Raw genomic sequence first — 15,920 nt, 5'->3', positions numbered from 1 at the left:
CAATCCCTCATCCTCCCCTCTTTGCTGCCGCCCAGGTTTAAAGCAAAGCCCAGCAAGTCAAAAAGGGAAAGTCAGAATGAAAGTGGAAAACTAATGCAAGGGCTCACAAAACCAACAGCTGACCACAGGAGACCGTGGGGGCACAGTTCAGAACCCACTCTCTGCCCCAGAACCTGAGCCCTGAAAGCCAGCCATGGGAGAATGGGACCCTTGGAAACAGACCCAAACCCCAACCCACATCACCCAGAGGAGAGTCAGGTAGAGCACCTCTCAGGTTCAGCATGAGGTCCCTTCCCTGACTGCTGGATGAGCCAGTGGAATGTCCATTTGTGGACAGCAGCTACAGCAGGGACCAGCTGGACCAGGGAGGTAGGTCAGAACAGACAAGACCAGCCTATGCAGAGATCACCTAGGAAGGTTCAGTGTCACTGTGGTGTCTGCCTTCCCCAGCCTGGAAGTGAATCATAAAGCCACATGAACAATTCCATGGAAGAGAAGAGGAAGGATAGAGTGACAACTAACATCTGACATGGGATCCAGCAACAGAGGACCAAGAAAATGGAAAGGAAAAGAATTAATTGAATAATAAAGAAAAATAATGTCCCAGAACTAAAGGAAGAATTTTTACATCAAAATTCTCATTAAATGCCCAGCACAGTGACCCACCTGCGACTCAACCCAGCACTGTGAAGTTCTAAAACACCAGGAGCAAAGAGCCCCACAATTTTCAAAGGGGGCAAAGCCACTAACGAAGCCTATGACCATAATGGCATCGTGTCACTCAACAGCAGCATGATGGGGCAGGCAGCAGAGAAAGATTTTCCTGCCCAGCATTTCAGTGGCAGTGCATGCCCTCTGTGCCAGAGACAAAAATGGTGACCGAGGGAAATGATAGAATAAATACACTTACATATACACACTGCCTGCAAAACTGTCCACTGGACACTGACCAGAGGGGTGGTGTGGGGATGACCACCTGCAAGTGAACAAAGACTCTGAAAGAACTCTGACCTGTGCTCCTGGACCCAGCAGAGACATATTCAGAAAGGGAGAAGGAAGAGAGGGAGGAGGGAAAAGGGAGGGAGGGCAGGAGGGAGGGAGAAGGAAAAGAGGGAAGGAAGAGGAGGGAGGGAGGAAGAAGAGAGGGAAGGGGGAGGGAGGAGGGAGGAGTGAGGAAGGGAGGGAGGAGGGAGGAGCGGGAGGGAGGAGGGAGGGAGGGAGGAGGGCCCTTCAGTGCTGTGAGGGAAGCCACAGGGTGCTATGGCTAAGGCAGCAGCAGAATCCAGTCCTGGGCCCATGTAGAAGCCAACTGTCCCATGATGCTGGGGACTGCCATGTCCACGTCTTGAGAACCCCATGGTCTGGGCACTGGGCTGGCAAGCCTCCCTGGTCCAGAGCTGGAGCAAAGCAAGAAGGTGCCCCCAAGGCCTGGGCTGTCTGGTGACCACAAGCTCACGTGGGCATTCCTGCAAATCCAAGTCCAGTCACAGGCAGTTGGACTGGCAAACAGAAGGGAATTCTACAAAATAATAGACCTCTTCAAAAAACTCAAGGTTGAGAGACAGGGGACTCAAACCACTCTACCCCAGACTGACAAGTCCAGGCACCAGGACCCAGCACAGCATGTGGTTCTGAACCCAGAAGCATGTGAAAGCAGACCCTGGCTTGGAAGCCCACCCAGCATTCTGGAAACAGCATCTCAATGGTTCAGGAATCAGTTCTGCCCTGGACTTGAAACCTTCCTGTAGGTTTGAGATGTGTTCAGAAATATTTTTTTTAAATAGTAGACAGGGGAGGTTGGGGATATATCTCAGTGATAGAGAGCTTGCCTAACATTCGTGAGATCCCGAGTTCAAAACCCAGTACCACCAAATCCACCAAATTAAAAAAAAAAAAAAAAAATTATTGGGACTGGGGTTGTAGCTCAGTGGTAGAGCACTTGCTTAGCATATGTGAGTCACTGGGTTCGATCCTCAGCACCACATAAAAATAGGTAAATAAAATAAAGGTATAAAAATACAATAATGTTAAAAATATAAATCTTTTTTTTTTTTTTTTTTTAAATAAAGGTGGTGGGAAAATTATCGGTGGAGTCTCTGTGAGAGGGAGGTTGAAGCAGGACACAGGGGAATCTCAGGCCCCTCCTCCTAGCAGGACACTCCACACGCCTGCCCCCCAGAACAGTGCATCTTGCCCCAGGCCCCAGGTCCACCCAAAGGACTGACTCTGCCTCCAGGTCCTGGGAAGCCAGGGGCCAGGCCTGGGACACAGCTGAAACTCTCCATGGGGGAATTGTGACCTGCACCCCAGATCTGGGCCTCTGGAGGCTGCAGGCTGCCTGGGTCCCACAGGACCCCGGGGATTCTGCCTCCCTGCACTTCCTGCAGGGGCCCAGATGCCCCTGTAGCTCCAAAGCAGAAGCCCTTTCCTCCCAGCCAGAGCCAGACCCCAGTGCTGGAGGTGCACAGGTGCAGTAGGGGGTTCCATTCCTGAGTTTGGGGGGCCCCCAGGGCTGTGCTGGTGTCCCTCCCATTAAAACAGCTTTGGGTAAGAAATACAAATAGGGCCAAGGGGGAAGTAAAGGCAAGTCTGGCTCTCCTTTCTTCTTTTTTTTAAGCTAGAATCCAGAGAGTGAAGAGTTGCTGAGCAGAGCAGGCAGACCTGCTTTTGCTGAGTTTAGGTGAAAAATGAGAGAGGAAGGGGTGGGCAGGAGGAATTGGCAATTCTACAGCTTTGCACATTTCTCTCATTTTGCTTCTAACTCAGTCTTGCTGGTACTTTCTCTATTCAATAAAAGCCAAATGCAAGCCGTGCCCCTTAATCTCTCCAACAGCAGCTCACTGCTGAGAAAATAATGTGGATGTAACCTCCAGCATCATACACTTTCTTTTCCATTTATATGCAAATAGTGACCTTTCACCCAGGCTGTCTCAAAGAAGTATTTCCTTAAAAATGCAAATAGCATGTTGTAGGCAGTCACTGTGGCTGAGTCTTTCTTATATTATTATCATCATTTCTTTTAACCTTACCAATGCTGCAAAAGCTACAGCTAAACTGCTAGGCAGTAATAACAACTTTCCAAACTGAGTCATGGGACTGACGCTCCAGGCGGTCTGCCATCCAGGCTGCCAGCAGGGGAAGAGTGGGTCCAGTCCAGGGCACAGTGTCGCAGGATCACCAGTGTTACTCCAGAGTTGGCAGGGCTAGGCCTGAGGCTAGAATCCAGAGCAGACCAAGCGACCTGCTCTACAGGGTGCAAACAGGGTTTTCCTTCTGAGGCAGGAACTCCCTTAGCCCCAAGTGGACCTCAACATTTAGCCCCGACCTCTACCCACTGGGTGGCATAATCCCAGGATGCTCCTGGAGCCCCAGGGAGCAGACCAGATGCCTGCACACCAGGATAAGGAGTCAGAGGAGGTGATTCCAGAATGGGGGCAAAAGGAAAGGTGCCGAAGGAGGAGCTCAGGGTGAAGAAACAGATGCAGCCCTGTGAGAAGCATTGATGGGCTCCCTTCTGCCCTGACACCACCCCTCTTGGCCAGGCCAGGCCACAGGCAACGGTAAGTCCTAATCCCAGGGAAGGCGCCCCCACCTGCTGCTGCCTCCCAAGGCAGCCAGCCCTGTCCTGTGTCAGGAAAGGATACTGGTGGACAGCGAGGCTGATTGACCGGCCCTGCCTCATAGGCCATGACCACAGGCACCTTTTCAGACCAGGCACAGTTGAACTTGGAAACCCAGAGGGAATGGGGGTTTGCTAATTTCTCAACCTGGATGCACAGTACTTAATACACAGAGCCAACAGAGACCAAAGTTTGGAGAAAATGCAAACACTTCACTCACAGCCTGAGCACCAAGGCACCTGCAGAGAGAGTCCCCCCAGGTCCCAAGGTCATCCCCCTACACAGGCACACAGGTTTTCAAGGCCCCAGAGGGTTCTGTGGGAAGGAGAGTGAGACTCTATGTCTCCTACCCAACTGGCTCTGGTTCCTCCAGGTGCAGGAAGCACAGGTTGCTAGCCAAGGACTGAAGCTGGAAGAGGAAATGAAGGAGCTGCACCCAGCAGCAGTTCTAACCTGTGATTCACAGCCAGATGAGCAAAGCCCATGGGAATGATGATTGAAGGCACAGGCAGGCACGGGAATAGGGGCTGGGCCAGACCCCTGCAGCTGTCTCCTCCCTCACCTTTGGGTAACTTTCCAGGGGGTGCAAAGCCTTCCCAGTTGCAATTTGAATAACAAATCCACTTTTCTTTCCCTTCAGACAGATACACATAGGAAGAAGACTTCTGAGGCAAGAAGGTGACAAGCTGTAGTTCACATCCCAGAGACTGGGAAAATTGCCTCCCAGTGTGTCCTGGGGAGGGAACACACAGCTGACCAACCTGAAACAGAAATGAGATCCTAAGAGGTGACCATGGCTGAGAGTGACTTACCAAGGCCAGGGTTGGGCATGGTTTACATGCAAATAAAACAAGGTGCCACAGAAATCTAGGTAATCTAGCCCCCAAAAATCTAAAACCCAGAAAACTTAAAAAAGAATCCCTTCAGCATGAATTCATAGTCTACTCTTTATCTGGGTAGGCATAGTCTCCAGTGGCCAAAAGGCAGGGCCCAGCCTCCACCTCCACGTCAAAGCCAGACTTAATCCTTCTCTGGCTACCTCCAGTTAGCTGTGGAAAGTTCCCAGCAATGTACTGACAGGGGAGCCGGGGCAGTCACAGGCTCCTGTGCCAGGCAAGCCCGAGTGGGTAGCCTGTGGCCCCAAGACAGAGGCCCAGACTTCTCTGGAGGCAAGAAGAGACCCCCCACTCACATGCACAATGTGACAGCAGAGTTACTGGGAAAGGTGTTTGTTTTCCTTTTTTTGTTCCAGAGATTGAACCCAATGGCTCCTAACCACTGAGCCACATCCCCAGCCCTTTTTATTTCTTATTTTGAGGCAGTCTCACTAAGTTGTTTACCGCCTCACTAAATTGCTGAAGCTGGCTTTGAACCTGAGATCCCCCTGTCTCAACCTCCTGAGTGACTGGGATTACAGGCAGGCACCACAGCACCTGGCAGGAAAGGTGTTTCAAAGATGAGACTGGTTGAACATTACTTTCCTATGTCCCTATATGAATACAAGACCAATGTAACTCCACAACATGCACAACCAAAAGAATGGGAAGTTATACTCCATGTATGTAAAATATGTCAAAATACATTAACTGTCACGTATAACTAAAAAGAACAAATTTTAAATTTTTTTAAATGAAATAAAATTTAATAAGCAAAAGAGAGAGAGAGAGAGAGAGAGAGAGAGAGAGAGAGAGAGAGACTGGTCAAAGTAATAGCCAGGAACCCAAGGATCCAGGTGGCATTGGGCTAAGCCTTGAAAGAGAAGCAAAAATTCAACAGCAGAAGATTAAAGGAGTTGGGGACCTTTGTCCAAGAATCCTGGGGTTAACCTGACTGGGGATGGAGAATAAGTTTGAAGGCAGGCTAGGGCATACCAAGAAATCGAGGATGTCTCCCAGGCTGTAGAAAGAGCCAAGAGGGCAGCAAAGGCCAGGCTCTGGGCCGAGGATGCCCTCCAGGGCTGAAAGCCCAGCAGGCCAAGTGGGGTCTTAGAGGGAAGGCTCCTCCCAGAGCATCCCAAGCCCAGCTGCACCATTCACCTCAGAGGGGGAGGGCCATGCGTGACCACAGTGTCCGCTGCCTCTTTGCCCCCTCACACCCCAGGCCTTTGTTTTTCTTTTTGACCCACTTTATAGACAGTAACCTGTGTCAATGGAAAAAAATATTGAATATCACAAGCCCTCTCAATTTTTTAAGTCCCTGGTTTTTTCCTAAGCAAAACTTTGGTCAGAGACTGGGGATACAACTCAGTTGGTAGAGTGCTTGCCTAGCATGCACAAGGCCCTGGGTTCAATCTCCAGCACCACCACCACAAAAAAAAAAAAAAAAAAAAAAAAAAAAACTTTGGGCAAAGTAGAAGAATAGAGTATGCAAGAAATTGTGCAACTCCACCTGCAAACTGATGATTCACAAGTCAATTGTTCAGTGAAGGACAGGAGGCACTTTCACCAGGGTCCCCTGGGCTATCCACAGAAGACAGCTGCTGAAACCACCTCACTTTCAGAATTCCACGAGCCCATAGGTGAGAAGTTCCAAGTACCTAGACAGAGCAACTCAGCAGGGTCACAGAAGTAAACGATGGGTCTCAGGGCCTTGGAGCTGTGGGCCACTAATGGAGGACACCTAGAACCTGCTGGTTTGAGGTCTGGGGAATCTGCCAGGGATTTGTAAGCAGGACCTGGGGCCTCCATGGAACATTCAAGCTGTTGCCCAAGCAAAGAGAACTTGGCAGAGAGCTCTGCCCTGCAGGTCGCAGACCCTCTGCTCCCCTAAAGTGCAGTTTGGGGCAGCAAAATGGGAACCAGGAGAGGACCCAGCTGGCTTCTACCTGAATCCTCAGACCAACGCTGAAATGACACTGAACAAGACTGAGAAGTGAAGAGCCAGGCCCAGGGTAAGTGGGCCCAGCAAGCGGCCTGCCAGCAGCTCAGGCTGTGTGGTGCCTCCACTCCCCTCCCAAGCCTGGGTCACCTGTGTTCACTCCCACTTTGCTCAGCCACCCTATGCAGTGCAGACACAGGCTGACTCCCACCGTGCACAGCAGCCCTTTGAGAGCGGTCCCCTGCAACCTCCTGGACAGGACACACTCCAGGTCCCTCATAAACCCAAGGCCTAGAGGGCATGTCCAAAATGCTACAGGCAACCTCAGCAAACACGGTCCAACAGCTGCCTAAGTAAGAGGGTGGGACTGCTGATGGATGCCCCCAGCCACAGGAAAAGGGGTAGCCATAGGCACAGACACCCTGCCCGACAGCCTCTCTCTACCCAAGGGAAAGACTAAACCTGGGCAAGGCAGACTCACATACTAGAGTACTCAGAACAGATTAAAATGCCCTCTGAGGGGCTGGGTTCTGGCTCAGTGGTAGAGTCATGTGTGAGGCACTGGGTTCAAGCCTCAGCACCACATAAAAATAAATGCACTGTGTCCATCTACAACTAAACAAAAATTTTTAAAAAATATTTAAAAATGCCCTGAGTTACATATGTTCCTTAGGATTAAAATAACATTGCATCTCTTAAAGCGTAAATTTAAAACTGAAAAAGAGAGTGAAACAACAGTGAGTCCATCTCACAGAGAAAGCACAGCATGTGCCCTAAGTCCACCAATGGGGACCCCAGACCACATCAGGAGGGCCTGCACTGCTGGAGATAAACAGGCAGGACCCCGTGGCTGTTTCCCATGCAGGTGTTATCAATCTGAAGACATGGCTCTGTCCCTTCTGATTGACCTTCTAGTGATGCCGGTACCCAAAGACCATGTTCCTTAAACTCACACCACGAAATTCCCATTAAAACTACATCTGGGGCTGGGCTGTGGCTCAGTGGTAGAGCACTTACCTAGCATATGTGAGGCACTGGGTTCAATTCTCAGCACCTCATATAAATAAATGAATAATATAAAAAGGGCCATCAACAATTTAAAACGTATTTTAGAAAAATTGCATCGGTAGATAACTAACTTCTGGTTTATTCATGAGCATTCACAAAGAGAGAGCAGAAGGAGCAGCCTGAAGAGGAGGCTCAATGTGCTGGGGGACAAGCAGGGGCCAGGAGAACACCCCCACCTAACCCCTAGTGTTCTGCAAGGGAAGAACCAACAACAAAGGGCTCTGGACAGGGCTTTCCAGGGTTGGGACGGCCAGAACCCTTCCAGGATGCCTGAGTAGCATTAAGTCTGACTGGCCCCTGCCTAACCTGCCCAGGGCTCAGCTGACCATCAGAGCCACTGCTGCCTCACAGTCACTCCTGAGCTCTGCCAGGTGCACAGATTCCCTGTCACTGCATCCACTCCAGGTCCAGTGCTGACCAAGATGGTCTAGCTGTCCCTGCATTCACCCCCAACCCAGGCCAGCCTCACTCACCCTTCCTCAAAGCACTCATACCTTTCACACCAAGCCCACCCCGGAGCACTCTGTCCCCATGAGCCAACCTGCTTCTGTCAACCAGCTACTAGAGGCCCAGGAGGTCTCTGGCACTTTTTCAATCTGTAGACTCCTCACCTGCCATGTCCACCCAGTGCTGGATCATGCAAACCAGCATTACAAATAGCCATTACTGGGCATGGGCAGCTCCAAGAAAGTGGGCAGCAGAGCTCTGGCTGGCAAGGGTGTTGGGTAACCAGTGTGGTCGGCACCTCTACCCAGTGCCACTCACTGATACAGAGTGTCAACCGTGTCCTCGTCTGCATATTCAGTGACTCCAACCAGAAAAGGCCTGGGGGACAGAGAGAAGGGGTGGGGACCCAGGCAGCATCAGAAGACTGTCCACCACAGCAGGAGGCAAGTCCAGCTCTTGGCCATGTCCAGGTGGCCACTAGAAGCACCCCATGCCAGCACACTCTCTCCAATCCCTCTGATGTGTCTGGGCACACACAGGTTTTCAGTGGGGGTCCAGCCCCACACATAGCAGCCCTACAACCCAGGACTCAGTGAACGAGTCTCTCAGAGTGGGCACTCCCTGACCAGAACCACAGCACCTGGGTCATGTGGCTGCAGCACTGGCTCCAAGCTCTGGGGTCTGCTTCTGAACCTGTGGCAATGCCCCATGTCTCACTTCAGATGGAAGCAGCCCCCTGGCCTAAGGGACTCCTAGGGCCACCTCTGGACTCTGCAGTCTGTGGGGCATGGACAGCAGACCATACTGATAGAAAGCCACTATGTCCAACCCCTGGAGGCTGGTGCTTGGCCCCTTGGATCAGCAAACTGCAAGGTCCAGCACCACCCAGGTGCCCCACAGCAGGCCGGGGGTGGGGGGGCTCAGACACCAACTCCATGGGACAGAGCAGTTCAAGAAGCAGCCTCCTCTCCCTGAGAAAACTGCCTCTAAGCCTCAACCCAGCCTCCCCTGCAGAAGGAACACAACCTGGGGGAGAGGAAGGGTCCTGGCGAGGCTGCAATCCCTGCTCTCTGCTCTTTTGTTTACCATTAATTAACAGGCCATATGGAAGGAGGTGATAATCACAGCCAAGGACCAATGGAAAGGGAGGTCTGAGGGCACGAAGCCTGGGGCTGGGGGCCTCCCCCAGCAGCCCTGTGGGGGGCCAGCACCCCCACTCTCCCAGCACCTCTGAGGAGCCAGAGGGAGTCCCCTCAGTGCCAGCTGGGTGCTCCCTCCCTCCAGGTTTGCCCCAGCATCCTTCTGTCTTTTGTTCACTCAGCCATTAGCCTCAGATAAGTCCTCGGGTTTCTCTAAGATTCTTTTCCTTAAACATTGGAGTGAAATTTCTCACCCCCTCCTGAAAGATAATTAAAATCCCCACTGTCATTATCATTACTATAGTGGTGCAGCCTGATGCCCCAAGACCAAGCCACTGCAATCATGGACCCACACCTCTCAGAGGTTTCGTTTGAGAAATTAAACACCCAACTTTGCCAGCCAATGAGTCTACTGACTCAAAGGTGATGCTGAGAGAAGAGCCTTAGTGGTCTGGAAGGAGCAAGCAGTGAGCACCCACAGCCCAGACAACACCACCACGGCTTCTTTATTTTCCTGGTGCATAAAGATGGTGAGTTCAGTGGACAGAGCCAAGCCCATAGCCCCAGAACATGCTGTCCTGCAGGCAATGGTATTCTGGTGTTCAAAGCTCAAAGTGACTTCCTAATTCTAAATATGCAAATCCAGTTATACTGACACAACAAACAACCACACTTCCCAACCCACAGCCACATCATAAGAAGGTGCTGGGAACGGCAGCACTCAGTTCTGCACATGGATCCCACAGATGCACACCCTGGGCGTCACTCCTAAAGTTTGGAAGTTCAGGACTGGCAAAGACAGGACGCTCCTATGAGCATCCCTGAGCCATACCTTGGATGTGAGTCCCACCTGAGACCCCTGATCTCTCAAAGCCCTGCTCCAGAGAGATTGTGGTTAAGGAATCAGCCTCCTCCCTGGGCCGGGGGCTGCAGAGTCCCAAGACCCAGACATATCTGCACTCCTTTTCCAGAAATGCACATAAAGCTGCTGCCTCCATCCAGTGTCTCCCCCTAATGTCTTTTCTCTCTGACGCACAACATGCCCATGAGAATCTGGGTATGGAAGGAGGAGGGGCAGAGAGAGGGGAGGAACACAGCCTGGGCAGACCAGAGGAGAAGAAAGCCTCGTCCTCAAACAGCCTAAAAAGCATCCCCAACCTGCTTTTCCAGCAAAGAGAGGCTCTTCACAGAAGCCAACTCTGCTGGTGCCCTCCCCTGCCCTGTCCAAGGGAAAAACCAGCGTTGGGTATTGCCTTTGTCAGCAAAAGAACATAAAGTGACTTACCTTTCCCCACAGCTATTGTCTGTCCTCCTTCAAAATGACATCACGGAAAGCAATCATGAAATTTACATGGGGGGTGCAGAGTGGACGGGGGAGGGGCGGGCAGCTGCTGCCCTCACAGCGGTCACATGTGGGGAAGCCTGCGTGCGGGTTTCAATTAAACGTCTTCTCCCCTCAGTGCGAACTCCTAAGCCAGAGAAGGCGCCGTCTCATTTCCTTAATGACGGCTCTCATTAGCAGCGGTGGCACGGGCTGGCGGAGGAGTCTCCTTTGTAAATACGCTACCCATGAACCCTTGGGGCTCCAATATATCTGTTTACTCTCTGAGGTGAAATAAATTTACAGTATAGCATCAGAAAGATGGATCTGCCAAATCGGGAGCGAGAGGTGCCCCAGACCAGTGAAGCTCCTGTCCCCTGCTCTCTGCTTCACCAACAGAAGATGCCCACAGCTACCCACACTGATCCATAATCAATATGCAGCATGTTGGTTTTTTTTTTTTTTAATGAAAACTACACAAGAGGGCAGAGAGCATCACCACCACCACGCTCACCCCCTCCACTTTCTCTGCCAGTGGTTCAGTCCAATAATTCCTAATAGCAGCGACCAGAATGACAGATGCCCTGGGTTAGCATGGCTCCAGTGAAAGTGCTTTACAATATTTATTGGTGGTTAGGAATATGACCTCCCATCATAAAGAACGGGTTACAGAATTTATTACTCAAACAAACCCGAGTATTACACATGGGTTCATCTGCATATTCAAGTACCAGGGATTTAAATGGATGGGTTGTTGTTTGTTTTTTGTTTATTTGTTTGTTTTCATGCATAAAAAGCACCAACAAAGTAAAGTCACACACAGAAAACATCAGGAAAAGACATTTTTCTTGTTCACATTCTCCCATTTTACTTTTTAAAACAACAAAACACTCCCAAAGACAACTTGGAAACTGCTAAGCATTGGTACCCTACCCCTAAAAACACTGAGCTCATATCAATCAGAGAAGCACAAGTTCTCTGTCCTGTCTTTCCCTGAGTCCTTCCCAAACTGTCTGCAACAAGCTATGCCACAAGCATCAGGAGAGTCTTCTGACACACCCTGGAAGTGCACACATTGTAGGCACCTGCTGTCTACTTCCTCATCTGCCCGTGTGAAACACAGATTTCCTCAGTAAGCATCTCCAGAACCAGGTGTTCTTGTTTGCTGACCAAACCCCCTCCTCACACTGAGAAACCAGAACCAGGACATGGGAAACTTACTGGGAAGGGAATTCAGACCCCTGCAAAGACAATACAGCCAGCCCACAGGGGCAAGGGTAGCTTGAGTTCTCAACAGACAGCAAGCATTGTTTCTTGGCAAATCACATGGGGACACCATACTCATGAGCTCTGGAGGGTTCAGGCTGCCAAAATCATGAACAAGACAGAACTGGAGCATTTGGCTTTCTTGAGAGAGCAGGTCCTGAAACCGTGGTGGATGTTAACTGAGCCCCCTCCTCTGTGAGCCACTGTGGTCAATATGCGTAGGAGCTGTTCACATGAATGGGGACTAAGAGGCTCCATCCCCAGAGCAAGCACGGTGGAGTCCTACACATACACACCATTCTCAACAAATAGAATGCAAGATGTATGCAGGACAATTGTGTAGATCAGCAAAAGGAAATACATGCAGCCTGCAGCCGCCAAACTGAGGATGAAATATTAATTAGCCAAATGAGAACAGTTTGAGTCTCCTACAGTGACTGCCTACCATTTTTCTATTCTTTCATGAACTCATATCCATTATCATAAAAGGATGCATTCAGCCGAGAATGCTCCGAAGAGCCGCGTCTATCTCCTCTGAACATGTGAGTACTGGGTATTTTATATCCCACACCTTTGGCATTCAGAAATTCTACTAAACTCTTATCAGCCGACTGCAGGCTCAGAGCAGCTTCATGCACCATTGTTCCTGGGAAGGTAGGAGCCAAGGGAGGCCCAGTGCTGAGTCAGTCTTGCTCCCAGCAATGCCAAAGTTCTGGAAAACCTCCAGTCCAGATATGTAAGAGTCAAACTTAAGGAGCCATGCAGAACCGGGAGAGAGCAGGGAGAAACCAAAGTGTGCCACCAAGAGCCTCATGAGGTATCGCACAAACCTGTCTGTCAGCAGCTCACATTCCCCTCTGAGTGGCCATGGGCTCCGGGGTGTCGCTGCAATCCTCGGGAAGGGGCCCAGACCCTGCTGCTGGAGGAGTGCCTGCGATGCCCCCAGAAACTTCACGTCAGAACCTGCAGCCGGCAGAACTCACAGCCCGCAGCCCCGCTGGGAGGTGAGGGATGTACCGGCGTTTTCGGAAGATGGGCTTTGAAGAGCCAGGTTCAAAATCTTTAGTCGACACCATCAAGAGAACAAAACGGGAGTCCCGGGAAGGAGCAGGGCGGAGGAGTTTGCCGGCAAGTTTCTCGGGTTTGGCCGGCTCTCTTCAGCCCAAAGGAGTAGAGGCGGCGTCGGATCAGCACTTCGGACAGCGCTCTCCCCCCACCGCGCTCGCCTTTGTTCTCACAGGCTCGAGTGTGCGTTTGCACGGGGTCGCGGGCGCTGGATTCCAGGCTGCCAGCAGCGGCTCCAAACCCAAGGCTCCGACCCGCAAGTCCCGGCTTGTGACAGCTGCCAGGTAGAATCTAAGACTCTCTTCTTACACGGGGTGAAATTTTGTCAAGGTTTTTTTCAATCATGAAATATTTTCTTTTACACAAAGTATGGAGCTCAGGCTTCCCGTTTTATCTCATAAAAATCTGTGGAAAAACTGTATGTGCCTTTTTAACTTTATGTTTAGAAAGATCCACACGGAAACAATTCCTGTTTGATTGGTGGGCACTCAGACTCCACATGGGGGGGGTGAGTTTGTAAAACCAAACGTGTGGCTACAGCCATGCTAGGAAAGTGCTTTGTGTGAGCCGGGGGAAGCAGGCTTAATGACCGCTTAGCTGGTAAGATCATTTCAAATAAGGTGTAATTACTTGTGCAAATCTGCACACAGACATTCCAAGTGTCGATTCATCTGCTTCATAAAAACTCTTTCAAGTAATCTTGGTCTCAACTTTCTGCATCTGTAATTGGCACCACCTCTCCGGTGGCCAGCTGGGGGTGAGGTTTCCTTGTTTCCTTCTGAAAGCTTCCCCGCAGATGGGCGCCTGCCCTAATGCTGCCGGCGACAATTAGGGCGTTGTGTGCGGAGCGGAGATGGTCAGCATTAATATTGTATAGAACAGCTGAGGGCTGGGGGCGCTGCCCCAGGCAGGCCCTGGCAGATGGAGCAAACAAAACGGAGCCACTGTACCCACACTCCACGCTGACTGTGTGCCTGTCTCACACTTGCAGACGTTTGGCATCCAGCTCGTGAGACTCGCACACTCACACACCGCTGCTGTGGCAGCCTGGCCAAAGCCCTCTGCCACAGGAAGCCCCAGTGGACCTCACACACTCTGAGTCACCAGAGCTCCAGCTGGCTGTGACACCTACGCCCGCTTCGCACTTGGCAGACCTCAAGGACGAGTAAATTAAGAGGAGGCCCCTGCCCAACGCCCTCCCACCTCCCACCTCCTGTCAGCTCCTCGGCAGGCCAGAGTCCCCAGAAGTGAGTACACGGGCAGCTCCAAGCGCCCGTGTGGCATTGGGGATGGGGGCATGTTTCATTCACTTCCTTGGTGCCCAGAAGAGAGCAAAGGGCACGAGTGGGGGATCCTGGCAGAGTTGGGTGCCCAGGCTGGGAGGGGCACAAGGGGTGTAGGGGCTGGAGAGGTACACACCCAGGAAGCTCCCACAAAGCATCACCCTGGCCAAGCAGGCAAGCCTCTCTCCAGACATGGCACGTGTCACTTCATGAAAATGTTGCTGCACAAACTTCTGTGTCCCAGGGCCCCGGAGCCCCCACAGGCAGCCAATCACGACCAAAGGAGATAATCACAAATTGATGCCCAGAACTTGCCAAGGAGGCTCCCTTCCCCCACACAATGGCCTCAGGCCCAAACAATGGGCCCTGCCTGCAGGGCCCTGGAAGGGGCACCGGGAGGAAAAGATGCCACCCTCCCCACACTAAAGTACCAGCCGTAAGGACAGGGAGGGGCTGTCTGACAAGGTCAAGCCTGAAGCCCAGGGGAGATTGTCCAAGCTGGGTGGGCAGGGCCGGACAGTGGGGCCTTCTCACAGCCCTGAAGACTGACCCCACCTGGTCCAGGCAGAAGCTGCAGAGAGAGGCAGGGTGAAGTGGAGGATCAGGACGCCTCAGGAGGCCCTGCAGGCTGAGGGGGACCATGCAGGGAAGGGGGCAGCGGGAGAAGGACTGCTGGGGACCAGGCCTCCTAGCAGCTCCTTCAGAATAGGAGTGGGGAGGCAGGGGAAGTGGAGATTGGGGACCTTTCCTGGGACAAGTCCTCTGCCTCACCCATGTTCAGGACCCTTCACTGTCCACTGAGGCCTGTTGCAGCAATGGACCTGGCCACACGGGGTCCACACTGGGGGAGGCCACCATTCCTGACAGGTGGAGTCCTCTTCCTCCCAGCTCATACTCACAGTGGGGCGGGGGAGCAGCAGCATTCTGGGCAAGGAGACCAACAGGGAGTTCAGAGCCCTGGGGGAGGCAGATCTGGGGAGCTCTGGCCTGCCCAGTGAGGGCTTCAGAAAGTCAGTGGGCAGTAGAAGGAGGAGAGGTTGGGAGGCTCTGGCGCTGATCCCACCTAGGCTGGAAGAGCGCCAGAAGACAGACCGCAGGGGGTCTGCACGTGGTGTGGCCAAGAGACGGCCTCCAGAGCTCGCCTGACCCAAGGCCGCGGTAGGGATGCAGAGTGGGGTGCACAGCTCTGCGTAGATGCCGAGTACCCTTAGTTATGTTGCCAGGCCATGCCACTAAGTCCGAAAAGTCAGGGCAGGGCTTGGGCTGCAAATAAAAGTGAATCATCACAGGAAGAGGGAGCCTTGGGGAGCAAGAAGGCCCCAGAGGAGGCTGGGAGAAGGGACAGGAAAGGAGGAGCAAGAGGAGGTGAGTGGGGCAGGAGGGGACCTGCTGCTGTCAGTACAGTCCTTCTTTTTCTGTTCCTTTTCCTCTTGGTAGTGGCAGATATGATGCCAAGGGCCTCATGGGGTTACTGTCCTCTCTGATTCTCTCCTCATATGTCAAATCAGGGCACAGTGGTGCCATCAGGGCAGGACTGGCTGGTGTTGTCTCACTGTGCCTAATATGCCCCTGGGTCCCTGCTCTCCTGGGAGACAGCAGTCCACGGTCCCTCCAAGCATCTCAGCACCACCGTGCCTGCCTGTTACCACGTCTCTCTAGATTAGACCCTCTCCTGGGGGAAGCCATTCTTTAGATGGAGTTAATTGAGTGATTATTTAAAAATTACAATGGTAGGAAATCCACAAATTGCTTTTTCTCATCTTTATTTAGAAGAACCAAGTAACCTCGTAATCCAGCCGGGGGCAGAACCACTTGGACACATCAGAACCAGGCTAGTGCCCCACTGAGGTCCCTGGCTCTGAGGTCCTCCAAGGTCAGGCTCCAGGTGTGCTCA

At 52.0% G+C, this 15,920-nt stretch overlaps 1 protein-coding gene across 7 annotated transcripts in view; it reads right to left on the bottom strand.

Moving 5' to 3' along the window:
- MYT1 (myelin transcription factor 1) overlaps positions 1-13,135 on the bottom strand; it is a 61,393-nt gene extending 48,258 nt beyond the window's left edge. For 6 of the 7 annotated variants that reach the window (XM_079127410.1, XM_079127408.1, XM_079127411.1 and 3 more), the window contains exon 1: positions 10,377-10,682. The gene's annotated coding sequence lies outside the window, so the exon portion shown is untranslated. Of the gene's footprint in view, positions 1-10,376; positions 10,683-12,508 lie in introns of those variants that run through there. The other variant, XM_079127409.1, reaches the window with a different exon arrangement.
- Positions 13,136-15,920: the final 2,785 nt, after the last annotated feature.

The sequence above is a fragment of the Sciurus vulgaris genome (genome assembly GCF_902686455.1).
Source record: "Sciurus vulgaris genome assembly, chromosome: 2".
NCBI classification, from domain to species: Eukaryota; Metazoa; Chordata; class Mammalia; order Rodentia; family Sciuridae; genus Sciurus; species Sciurus vulgaris.
Note: the sequence above shows the minus strand (reverse complement) of the source record. Positions and strands in the feature narration are given on the sequence as shown.